We start from the raw sequence: 12,657 nt of genomic DNA on the forward strand, positions 1-12,657 counted from the left end.
GTCACATCGCGAATCCTAGCCCCTGGCAAGCAGCAGACTTCTTGGTTTTCCCGGTCAGGGCGGCAGATAGATGACTCAGTCCCCCGGAGGAGAGAGTCCCCGACCACCACCACCACCCGCCTTCTCCTCTTGGGAGTGGTGGTCGTGGAACTCCCAACCTCAGGACAGCACATCTCATGCCTTCCAACCAGCGGAGTCTTCTTCTGCTTTCTCGCCCCAGACATATCATCTGGTCCACTCTCCGCAACGATACCTGTGGAGAGAACATGAAAGCGGTTAGTTACCTGTGTCTGTGTTACTGGAACCCGGACATTCCGCTTACCTCTTCTGGAGGTCACATGTTGCCAAGCTTCTTCACTGGCCTCTTGGCTCCTCTGTGCAACCTGCTCTATATCTGTAGAGCTTTGTGCCCCTAGAAGCCTATCCTGAGTTTCGTCCAGAAAATCCTCAGTTTCCCGTATGCAACGCAGGGTCGTTATCTGTTGCTCCAGACCTTCAATCTTCTCTTCCAATATGGAGACCAGCTTGCACTTTGTACAGACAAATTTCAGAGTAACAGCCGTGTTAGTCTGTATTCGCAAAAAGAAAAGGAGGACTTGTGGCACCTTAGAGACTAACCAATTTATTAGAGCATGAGCTTTCGTGAGCTACAGCTCACTTCCTCAGATGCATATCGTGGAAACTGCAGCAGGCTTTATATATACACAGAGAATATGAAACAATACCTATTCCCACCCCACTGTCCTGCTGGTAATAGCTTATCTAAAGTGATTTCCAGCACAAATCCAGGTTTTCTCACCCTCCACCCCCCCACACAAATTCACTCTCCTGCTGGTGATAGCCATCTATCACCAGCAGGAGAGTGAATTTGTGTGGGGGGGTGGAGGGTGAGAAAACCTGGATTTGTGCTGGAAATCACTTTAGATAAGCTATTACCAGCAGGACAGTGGGGTGGGAATAGGTATTGTTTCATATTCTCTGTGTATATATAAAGCCTGCTGCAGTTTCCACGATATGCATCTGAGGAAGTGAGCTGTAGCTCACGAAAGCTCATGCTCTAATAAATTGGTTAGTCTCTAAGGTGCCACAAGTCCTCCTTTTCTTTTTGTACAGACAAAGTCGCTTCTGTCCTGTGGAAGAAAGACAAACATGGCACATCCAGTGCAGGTCACAACAGCTGAACCCCCCCTTCCATATCACCTTCCTACTACGAGCTTCCTCAGAGCAGTTTGCAAGACGTAAGCCTCACTGGGCTCACTCCAGGCGAACTCCCAGGCAAACTCCTGCTGTGAGCTGCTCTGCTGTCCCCCGCCGCTCAGCTGGTTGGAGAAGCTCTGGCTATTTTTAAACAGCCAGGCTTCCCTGACACAAACAAACGGACACCCTAATGCCACCCCCTGCAGGCTAGCAGCCAATCAGACACTCACTCAGGCTCTCACACTGCCCCCCCAGCAAACACACGCTCGGATACTTCCTCAGCAAGCAAACACACACACACTCGGATACTTACCAGTCCCAGGCAAACTCCTGCTGTGAGCTGCTCTGCTGTCCCCCGCTGCTCAGCTGGTTCGCGAAGCTCTGGCTATTTTTAAACAGCCAGGCTTCCCTGACACAAACAAACGGACCCAAAAGAGCCCCAAAGGGATGGTCAAGGCAGATTTCAACCTGGCATCTGGGTTCAAAGGCATCTGCCAGTCGCTTTTGGGGCGATCCGTAGTAGAGAGGTAATGAGCCCCCCCCACAGCCTGTCTAGAATCTCACCAGGCCTAGGCATGGGGTAGGCCTCAGACACAGTGATGGCATTAAGCTTCCGATAGTCCACACAGAATCGGATCGACCCGTCTTTCTTGGGGACCAGCCCCACGGGTGAGGCCCATGAGCTATTGAACGGCTGGATCACCTCTAAAGCCAGCATGTCCTTGACCTCTCTCTCCAGGTTCTGGGCTGTTTTCCCAGTGACTCTGAACGGGGGACACCTTATGGGAGGATTGGCCCCCACCTCAAGGAAGAGATCCATCAGGGGGTCTTCCCCGTTCTCCTCCCGACTGTCCCTTACCAAGTCCAGGGTCCCCTCACTCTCCTCCCATACAGCAGCTCGAAAGGGAAGAACCCTGTAGATTCCTGGGGCACTTCCCCGTACCGCAGGTGGGGCAGGTCCTTGTCCCCGTCCTGAGGATGCTGATTCATAAAAGTTCTCAGCATCATCCTCAGGTCCCCATAAACTCTCTCCACCAGCCCTTTGGAATGAGGGTGACCTGCAGAGGCCCAGGTGGGCCAGACCCTATATTTCTCCCACCAGATCCTCTTGTCGCCCCATCTGGGTCAGGAATCTGCTCCTTAGAGTGGTCATCCTCCTCCAGCTGCACGATGAACTGTGCTTTGGTGACCTTTCCAATGCTCAACCCTCTCTTTTTGCACAGGGTTACAATGTCCTTCTTCCGGGGACGGTGACAGGCCATCACTCCGCTCTTCCCAAGTTGTTGTGGACTCACAGGCCTGTGTGCTCTCAGCTCCCCACGGTTTCCAGGAAGAACCCCTAGTGTGCCAGCCCTTCTCCAGGTCACCACCTCTCTCCCAGGGTCGAACCGCAGACTCCTCCACCCCTGAGACTGCTCGCCGCATTACTCAGGGGGACCCCATTACTGCAGCAGTCCTTCTCGCTGGTCACACACACCCAGGGGTTAAGCATAGCTCCTTCGCCCCCCAGAAACCGCCCCTCTCTGAGCCTTCAGCATGCCTGGTCCTCGTTAATCCCCCTTCGTTTTACTGCTCCCCAGTTGCTTACTGCCGGGTGCTCAGTCCATGGGGTGCAGTAGATCCCACCACTGCCACCAGTTGTCATGTAGTCACTGGGCCATGCTCTGGAACTAATCCATACGAAGCCAGTCGGGACTCTTGGGGAGCCTCCTCTCTATGAGCAGACCGTCTCCAGGGCAAGAAGCTTACACAGTTTTGACCTTCCTGAGTCTGACCTCGCAGCATTCAGCATCCTCTGCCCCACCGTGCACTTCCCACAGCGAGTCCACACAGGCGAGGCTCCTGGGGAAGCCAGTGGGTCCTGCCCCCAATTCCTCAGTCAGACGTGACTCTCAGCCAGCCAGTAAAGCAAAAGGCTTATTAGACGACAGGAACACAGTCTAAAACAGAGCTTGTAGGTATAGGAAACAGGAACCCTCAGTCAGGTCCGTTTTGCGGGGCAGGGAGGCCAGAGCCCCATCTGGACCTCCCTCAATTTCCCCAGCCAGCTCCAAAATGAAACTCTCCAGCCCCTCCTCTGGCCTTTCGCCCTTTCCCGGGCCAGGAGGCCACCTGATCTCTTTGTTCTCCAACCCCTTCAGTTGGCACCTTTGCAGGGGAGGGGCCCAGGCCATCAGTTGCCAGAAGACAGGGTGTCGGCCGTTCTCTGTGCAGACACGCTGGCCCTCTAGGGCTCTGTAACAATCACATACCCTTATCCCACCACCTAGATACTTAAGAAATGCCTAGGGGAAACTGAGGCACCCACACAGTAATCAGAGAAAACATTAAGAACATTCCCACTTCATCACAGCTTCTGAGACCCATTGTCTGAGAGACCCCTTACTTTTAAGCTGATGGAAGCCTGGACATTACCGAATTGGACAGACGACACTCCATGCTGCTTCAGCATTTGACCTAAACTAGGTAGCCCCAGTTCCCTTCCTGCTGTGAACAGCCACCAGCTCATCACAGTGCACCAACTTCTTGAATCTTCTGTGAAGCATCCGGTGCTGGCCATTGTCGGAGACAGGATCCTGGACTAGCTGGACCACAGGTCTGATCCAGTCTGGCAGTGCCTACAGGGGAATACAGGCTATGCCACGGGGAAAAGGCCAGAGGGACACTAGGCTGCATAAGAAGAGGCATCACATTGGAAAGCAAGGCAGCACCAGGTGAGACTGCAGCTGAAAGAGAGCGTCCTGTTCTGGGTAACTCGTTACCAGGATGACACTGACAACTGGAGAAGGCTCAGAGAAGAGCAAAAGGAAAAAAAAAGATCACGGGAATGAGTTATAAGGAAATTCTTAAGCATTGAATGTGTCCAGTGTGGCGAAGTGATGAGTTGGATGGGGGTTCACTACAGCTACCCATATAGGCAGAGCTCTGCTTATAAACTTTGGAACCCCCCTTCAGGTAGTGGAAGGCTGCTATCAAATCCCCCCTCACTCTTCTCTTCCGCAGACTAAATAACCCCAGTTCCCTCAGCCTCTCCTCGTAAGTCATCTGTCCCAGCCCCCTAATCATTTTCATTGCCCTCTGCTGGACTCTCTCCAATTCGTCCACATCCTTTCTGTAGTGGGGGGCCCAAAACTGGACACAGTACTCCAGGTGTGGCCTCGCCAGTGCCGAATAGAGGGGAACAATCACGTCCCTCGATCTGCTGCCAATGCTCCTACTAATGCAGCCCAATGTGCCATTGGCCTTCTTGGCAACAAGGGCACACTGTTGACTCATATCCAGCTTCTCATCCACTGTAATCTCCAGGTCCTTTTCTGCAGAACTGCTGCCTAGCCATTCGGTCTCCAGCCTGTAGCGGTGCATGGGATTCTTCCATCCTAAGTGCAGGACTCTGCACTTGTCCTTGTTGAACCTCATCGGATTTCTTTTGGCCCAACCCTCTAATTTGTCTAGGTCCCTCTGTATCCCATCTCTACCCTCCAGCGTATCTACCACTCCTCCCAGTTTAGTGTCATCTGCAAACTTGCTGAGGGTGCAGTCTACACCATCCTCCAGATCATTAATGAAGATATTGAACAAAACCAGCCCCAGGACCAACCCTTGGGGCACTCCGCTTGATACCGACTGCCGACTAGACATAGAGCCATTGATCACTACCCAGGCACCCAGGAGAAAGAGCAGCAGCCTCAGGTGAATGCAGAGGGGACAAGAACAAACTGGGAGGGGGCAAGAGAGGGAACAGATTGGGACAATAAGCCTTGTGGGGGTGGGAAAAGACTGGTGCTGGGGGGAAGCAGGGACTGAGACTGGCTGGGCATGGAAACTAGGACTGGGAGCCAGGAATGGGTGAAGACTGAGATTGGAGGGACTGGGTGAGCAAGGGGTCTGGGATGAGAAAGCAGGAACCAAGTACAAGGTGTGGAAACAGGCCCAGGAACCAGGCCAGGAGGCAGGAACTTGCTCTCCGGGGTCTGGTCAGCACAGCAGGCCCAGCAACTAGGTGCTCAGACAAAGGGTGCGGTAGGAAAGGGAAACTTTATGCTGAGCTGGCCAATCAAGAGTCTGTTGCTAGTCCAATGATCCCACTTCAGTGTCCTGGTCTGGCCTTGCTGTATGGTGGCATAGAGGTTAAGGCTCTTACACGCAGCAACCTCCTGGCCTGGGTTTGAGACTTGCCGTAACTGACACAGGGCAGGTGCAAAAGGGGTCATGGAAGGGAGGCAGGGACAGAAAGGGCTGTGCCCCCTGGAGAAACTCCCTTGCAGAACCTGGTGTAGAACCCATGAGTCTGAACGTTCCTCTGCTGTTAGCAAATCCCTGGGAAATCCCTGGGCAAGGTGTGTGCCTCGCTCCCTCGAGTCAGTGGCTCCTCCACAGAGAGGATGACACCTCACACTACAGCTGTCAGTTACTCCCTTGCTTCAAATGGCAGAGGTCTGTGCTGTGGATCTAAAGGCTCCAACCCTGCTGATGATCCGTGGGGGTCTCCGTTTGGTTTTTGTACTGGTATTTGCAGCAACATAGGGACTTAGCCACTAAAAACTGGGTTAAAAGACCATAAAGGTTACAAACTCAAGCATTCAAAAACTAGGAGATGCCAGAATTAAGGTTGCCAGTGCACCGTTATTCAGCACTCTCGTGTCCATGCATTAGGGCTGTCTTTAATCACCTGACCAGCCATTACTTTTTCCAGAGGACCCCTGCCTCGTACTCTGCACAGGACGGATTGTGTTCCAGCAAGGAATCAAGGCTGTGTAGTGAAGAGGCTGTTATCTCTAGGGCCCCTGGCTCGATTGTTGGAGGAGATGGAAAGTGTGTACCTATATGTGAGCCTGGAAGATGGTGGGAACTAAGCTCACTGAGGGGTGGAGCCAAAGGACCCAGGACAAGTAATTGCAGGGGACAACAAATGAAAACGCAGGGATGGCAGTGAGGGTCATAGGGTAAAAATCAGGCAACCGGAAGGGGACACTGAGGTGGGAAGTGTGTAGTAAATGAGGCAGGGGATTGCAAGAAGAGAAAGGTTTCAGAGTAACAGCCATGTTAGTCTGTATTCGCAAAAAGAAAAGGAGTACTTGTGGCACCTTGGAGACTAACCAATTTATTTGAGCATAAGCTTTGGTGAGCTACAGCTCACTTCATCGGATGCATACTGTGGAAACTGCAGAAGACATTATATACACAGAGACCATGAAACAATACCTCCTCCCACCCCACTCTCCTGCTGGTAATAGCTTATCTAAAGTGATCACTCTCCTTACAATGTGTACAGAGAGTGATCACTTTAGATAAGCTATTACCAGCAGGAAAGTGGGGTGGGGGGAGGTATTTTTTCATGCTTTGTGTGTATAAAAAGATCTTCTGTACTTCCCACAGTATGCATCCGATGAAGTGAGCTGTAGCTCACGAAAGCTTATGCTCAAATAAATTGGTTAGTCTCTAAGGTGCCACAAGTACTCCTTTTCTTTTTAAGAAGAGAAAGGATGGTCTCACGGTAAAAGGATGGTCTCATGCCACCCTAGAGAACAGGCTTCTATCCCTGCCTCTGCCACAGCATTCCTACATGATGCTGGGCAAGTCGTATAAACCAGACTTTTCACATATGGTCCCTAATTGTATACCTAATTTCTAGGCACCTAACTTGAGACCCTGGGGTCTGATTAGCAGAAGTGCTGAGCATTCACACTGCAACTGGAGTCTCCGGGAGCTGTGCTCTGAGCATATAAAGTGTTATAAAAAGCTAAATATTCTGAAAACTCAGGCATCTAAGATTGGGCACCCTAAATCAGTGGATACTTGTGACCTCTATCACTCTCTGCCTCAATTCTCTCCGTGTAAAATGGGGATAATATCACCCGTCACCTCATGGGGCATTGTAAAAACGAATTAATTAATGTTTGTGAAGCCCTCAGATACTATAGTGACAAGCGCCATTGAAATGCCTAGGAGGAAACTAATAATTCTGCATTCAGAGTAGGGTGTGAATTGACTGCAGTAAATAAGGCCAATGCAAACATATTGAACAAAACAAAATATGATCTAGCTGCTCATTCAGTGAGCACCGTCTGTCCTGTGCACTAAATAAAGCAAGGGTCTGTGAAAGAACAAGTATTTGATCACATAATTAAAGATGATCAGAATGCATATGCAGGGGGAGGAGAGAAATTAAGGTTGCATGGGCAACCTTAGCTCTGGCACTTCCTAATTTTTGAATGTTTGACTTCACACACAGGAACTAAGCACAGATTATAATTAGACAGCACATTATTGGGGATGGGACTTCACAAACAGCAGAATGGGGAAGACATAACTTAATGAGCAATGATAACAGAGAGTGAGGGAGGCATTCGTAAATTTATCAAGCTCCATCTTAAAATTAGTTAGGTTGCTGGCCCCCACTGCTTTTATTGGGCGGCTGTATCTGAACTTCCCTCCTCTGCTGGTTAGAAACCTTCTCATTTCCAACCTGAATGTATTCTTGGGCACATGAGGGGGCTCGAATTTGCCAGGTGTAAATATCATGGAAGGAGTAGAGTTCTTTAGTGTGATGCAGTCAAGAAACATAAAACTTAGGCCAAACTATCAGGAAACTTTCCTGTCATTGGCTGTGGAATAATTGCTCCGTAGGGATGTGGTGGAAATCCAATTGCCTGCCAGTTCTCAAACAAAAGTGGATAAAACAGTAAAAGTATTGGGACCGATGCTGCATTTGCAGGGTGACGGACTAGATCAGGGGTGGGCAAACTTTTTTCCTGAGGGCCACATCAGGGTTCCAAAACCGTATGGAGGGCTGGGTAGGGAAGGCTGTGCCTCCCCAAACAGCCTGGCTCCTGCCCCCTATCTGCCGCCTCCCACTTCCCATCCCCTGACTGCCCCCCCCTCAGAATCCCCCACCCATCCAACCCCACCCGCTCCTTGTCCCCTGACCACCCCCACCCGGACCCCCTACCCCTAACCACCACCCCAGGACCCCACCTCCTATCGAACCACCCCTGCTCCCTGCCCCTGACTGCCCTGACCCCTATCCGCACCACCGCCCCCTGACAGGCCCCCTGGGACTCCCACGCCTATCCAATCCCTCCGTTCCCCATCCCCTGACCACCCCCACCAGAACCTTTGCCCCATCCAACTACCCCCTGCTCCCTGTCCCCTGACTGCCACCCCAGGACCCCTGCCCCTTATCCAACCCCCCCGCTTCCTGCCCCCTTACCATGGTGCTTAGAGCAGCATGTCTGGCAGCCACGCCGCCGCGCTGCCTGGCAGGAGCTCGCAGTCCCGCGCCCAGAGTGCTCATGGCACAGCGAGCTGAGGCTGCAGAGGAGGGGGGACAGCAGGGGAGGGGCCGGGGTCGAGCCTCCCAGCCCAGGAGCTCAAAGGCCGGGCAGGACGGTCCCGTGAACCGGATGTGGCCCGCAGGCCGTAGTTTGCCCACCTCTGGACTAGATGATTTAACAGACCTTTCCCAGTCCTAACTTCCGTGATTATTTGCGATTTGTCTGGATCGGATCTACCTCTCCATTCCTGACCCAGTTTATCTGTCACTTTGAAGAGTGCAGTGATGCCAAAAATACGGACACTTTTGTGACAGGCCTGAGAGCCTGAAAATGCCACTCTCCCACACAAAAAGGTCCTGTAAGAGAGGCAAAATGTCTGACTCTGGGAAGTTAGGGCATGGGATCAGTCGTGTGGGGTTTTTGTTTGCAACTGACCAGAGCTTTTTTTTTTAAATACTATCTTTAGATACATTCTAGTGCATTTCAGGGGCTGGACTGATCTGGTACCACGTGGGAATCCTGGACAACATCCACAAACGTGGGAAAAGTACACACTTTAACCCTTACTTACTGAGGTGCCAGCTGGAAAGGTGTTCTCATATAAAAGGTTCTCATCAACAGAAGTTAAAAACAAATTCTTCCCTCCTCCAAGCCCGAGTTAAAAAGGGGGATGGCTGTAATTCGCTCCATTCGATAGAAGTTAGGTGTGGCCTATGTGCAATTCTAAACTTTGCCCAGCCAAGGTGCTGTGTTGGCAGCTTTCCTGGCGCCTGCGGGACAGAGGTGAGGGAACCGGAACCATACCTACATGGCGTCAGCTGGAGTACACTGCAGCCAGCCACCCCCATCGTTAGTACCGAAGGCGTGGCCCACCTCGTGCTACAAGCCCCAGCATGCAGCAGTCCTTTTTGAGCAGTGTGATCTATCTCATGGAGTTTTAGCATTTACCATATACCATGTCCACCTCCATGACACCTGAGAGAATTACACGCAGTTTATCATCTTAACACTAATAATAGGTAATGCCGAAAGACCCAAGTCAGTGACCAATGGTGCATTGAGCTAGTCACTGTACAGATACTAATCCCTTGCCCCAAAGAGCTTACAAGCTAGGTTGCAATAGAAATAGCAGGTGGACAAAGAAAACAAAGCGGTGGGGAGAGCTTGATGGGCAAAGAAATGGTACCACAGCCTTACCTCAGCCCAGCGAAACAGTCTGGGTGGCTCAACACCTCTAGCTGTTGTCAGCTGGGCACATTGTGGGCATCATGGCAGAAGTGAATTTACTATATGGTCTTTGGTTCTCTCTTCCCCAGACAGAAGGAGAGGGTGCACAGCGCAGACAGGAATTTATTATTGTGGGGAAAGCCCTGCCTTACATTTTGTTCTGAAGGGCGTGAGATTTGCAGTCGTGCTGATTTCTTGTAATAGAGAAGTTGGGCCATTTGCTGAGACAGTCCCATCACCTGTTCTCACAAGGGTCACCCTTGGCATTAACAGCTCTTGGTGTTACACACCACTCAGACAAGCTTGCCAAGGCCCAGACAGTGCAGACTACGTGTTCCAGGGCAGATCACTTTGCAGTAGGACTTTAGCCTCTGTGGGTTGTGTATCTGAGTTAGGTGGGACTTCGTAACAGACCCCTATAAGTCAGGCAAATTGGAATATTGCACACTCAGACCTAAAGTCTCTTTGCAGAGAGCTTTGTCTACACTAGCACTTTTGTTGTAAAACTTTTGTTGGTCAGGGGTGTGAAAAAACACTGCATGAGGCTGAAGCCTCTTTATTGGTGGTTCATGAGTGGCTGGGAGACCATTCATGTAACTCAGTTGGGTGTGGCCCTGCCTGTGGGTGGTAAGTGCAGTGCCTGTCAGAGGTTGTAGCTTGACATCAGCATCACACTGTGAGGGACAGCCCAGGCTGGTGTGTTTGGAGGGCACAGCAGTCCCACAGTCCAGGTTGCATCCCAGGAACCCCCGTCACAGTGGGGTTCGGGGAAGAGGCACATAGTAGAAAGCCTTCCATTTTAAGGTGACCAGGTGTCTGGTTTTCAACTGGAACACCCGGTCGAAAAGGAACCCGGGCAGTTCCGGTCAGCACTGCCACCCAGGCCATTAAACGACCGGTTGGCGGTGTTGCGGAGCTAAGGCAGGCTAGTCCCTGCCTGTCCTGGCTCCACACTGTGCCCCGGAAGCAGCCACCAAGTCCAGCTCCTAGGCTGGGGGGCACGGGGCCCCACGTGCTGCCCCCACCCCAAACACCAGCTACATACTCCCGTTGGCCGGGAACCGTGGCCAATGGGAGCGGTGCCTGCAAGCGAGAGCAGTGTGCGAAGCCCCATGGCCCCCCCCCGCCTAGGAGCTGGACCTGCTGGCCGCTTCCGGGGTGCAGCGTGGAGCCAGGCCAGGCAGGGAGCCTGCCTTAGCCCTGCTGTTCCGCTGATTGGGAGCTGCCGGAGGTAAACCTGTGCCCCAACCCGAGCCCCAACCCCCTGCTCCAGCCCTGAGCCCCCCCAAACCCAGAGCCCCCTCGTAAACCCCAAACCCCTCATCCCCAGCCACACCCCAGAGCCTGCATCCCCAGATGAACCCCTTCCCCCCCGCACCCCAGCCCAGAGCCCCCTCCCACACCCTGAATCCACCCCTCTGCCCCACCCCCTAGCCTGAAGCTCCCTCGTGCACCCCAAACCCCTCATCATCAGCCTCACCCCAGAGCCCGCACCCCCAGCCAGAGCCCTCACCCCCTCCCGCACCCCAACCCCCTGCCCCAGCCCAGTGAAAGTGAGTGAGGGTGGGGGAGAGTGAGCCACTGAGGGAGGGGGAATGTAGTGAGCGGAGGACAGGGCCTCGGGGAAGGGGCGGGGAAGGGGCTAAAGTGTTCAGTATTGTGCAATTAGAAAGTTGGCAACCCTATTCTATTTATGTGTGATGGAGGGATACATATTGGGCAGACCCACCTGCGTGTGAGTTTGGACACCCTCTATCAAGAGTGGGACATATTAGGGGAGAGGGTACATACTAGAAGATGCGCGCCCCCTTCTGGGTGAGGGTGGCACAGCTAATGAAAAGAAACTTGGTGACAGTGTGATCCAGTGAGTAGAGCAACAAACTAGGCACTAGGAGATTTGTGTTCTACTCCTGACTGGGCCATTGCCCTTGGACAAGTCCTGTCTCCTGCCACCCAGTCTTATTTATTTATTGTCAGCTCCCTGGGTCAGAAACTGTCTCTTACCATGTTTGTACAGCACCTGGCACAGTGGGAGCCTGATTCCAGCTGCGGCCTCTAGATGGTGCTACCATGATGTATATAATAATAGTAAACAGAAATGTGCAGATGTCATTGTATTGCTCTGCCCCCACCCTTCCTATGGCACTTGTCTGTCCCAAGGAGAAGCGCAGTGAGGGCACGGACCAGGTGTGTATTCTTCAGACATGTACAGAGCCCAGCACTGTGAGCCCAGAGCCTGAGAGAGGCCTGAGTGCGCAGGTAATGCAAATATGTAATAATTGTGCTGGGGTGGGGAACCTACCTGTGTAGATGGAAAGGCATCTTGGGGGCTGCTACACATATGAGGTGATAGGGGCGGGGCCTCTGCCTGGGGGTGGGGCGGGCACCTCTTAGGGGGCGGGGCCTCTGCCTGGGGGTGGGGCGGGCACCTCTTGGGGGCGGAGCCTCTGCCTGGGGATGGGGCGGGCACCCCTTAGGGGGCGGGGCCTCTGCCTGCGGGTGGGGCGGGCACCTCTTGGGGGCGGGGCCTCTGCCTGGGGGTGGGGCCGGCACCTCTTAGGGGGCGGGGCCTCTGCCTGGGGGTGGGGCCGGCACCCCTTAGGGGCGGAAGGTCACATCCGTTGAGGCTGCAGGTTCCCCACCCTGTAGACGGTGCGGGAGAGTATTGGAGCTGCGGGTGTATGGGGGGCTGGGTGGATGCCCCACTGAAGGGGGGGTGGAGGGGGGGTTCGGGGCTGCCCCCCAGGTGGCAGTGGAGGGGATGTGAGGGGGGAGATGGCAGGGTGGGAGGGGGTGGCCCAGCCCGTGGCGGGGAGTTGGGGGGTGCCCCATCCCGCGCAGCGGAGGGCGGAGATTGGGGTCGGTCCCCGCTGTGGGGAGGAGGGGTGTATGCGGGGGGTAAGTAGTGCTCTTCTACGTGGGCGGCCGGGGAGGAGTCTCTGCCCGGAACTTCAGCCTC

Source organism: Lepidochelys olivacea (genome assembly GCF_965140295.1).
Source record: "Lepidochelys olivacea isolate rLepOli2 genome assembly, chromosome: 26".
NCBI classification, from domain to species: Eukaryota; Metazoa; Chordata; order Testudines; family Cheloniidae; genus Lepidochelys; species Lepidochelys olivacea.